The following is a 348-nucleotide window of genomic DNA, read 5'->3' as shown; positions in this document are numbered from 1 at the left end:
GAGGTGCTGAGGTGTGCGCTGGGGGGAGGGCGCGCGTGCGGGGGGAGGGGCGCGGGGCGGGGCCTGCGCGGGGGGGCGGGGCCTGCGCGGGGCGGGGCCTGCGCGGGGCGGGGCGGGGCGCGGGCGGCGTGTGTGGCGGGGGAAGCCATTGCCTGTTTAATAGTTGCTGCTGCTGCACTTCCGCTTCTCTCCCGGCGAGAGAGAGACACGAGTGGCCAGGCCCAGCCGCAGCCGCAGCAGCAGCCGCCGCGGCGGCACGGAGCAGCCAGACACAAAGAGAGGTACGGGGATCCCCCCCGCCGCCCGCCGGCCCCCGGCCGCGCCGCCGGGCCTCGGGGCCGCCCCTCC

This window comes from Oryx dammah, unplaced genomic scaffold (genome assembly GCF_014754425.2).
Source record: "Oryx dammah isolate SB20612 unplaced genomic scaffold, SCBI_Odam_1.1 HiC_scaffold_7, whole genome shotgun sequence".
In the NCBI taxonomy this organism is placed as follows: Eukaryota; Metazoa; Chordata; class Mammalia; order Artiodactyla; family Bovidae; genus Oryx; species Oryx dammah.
The sequence above is the reverse complement of the archived record's forward strand: the minus strand, read 5'-3'. Positions refer to the sequence as shown.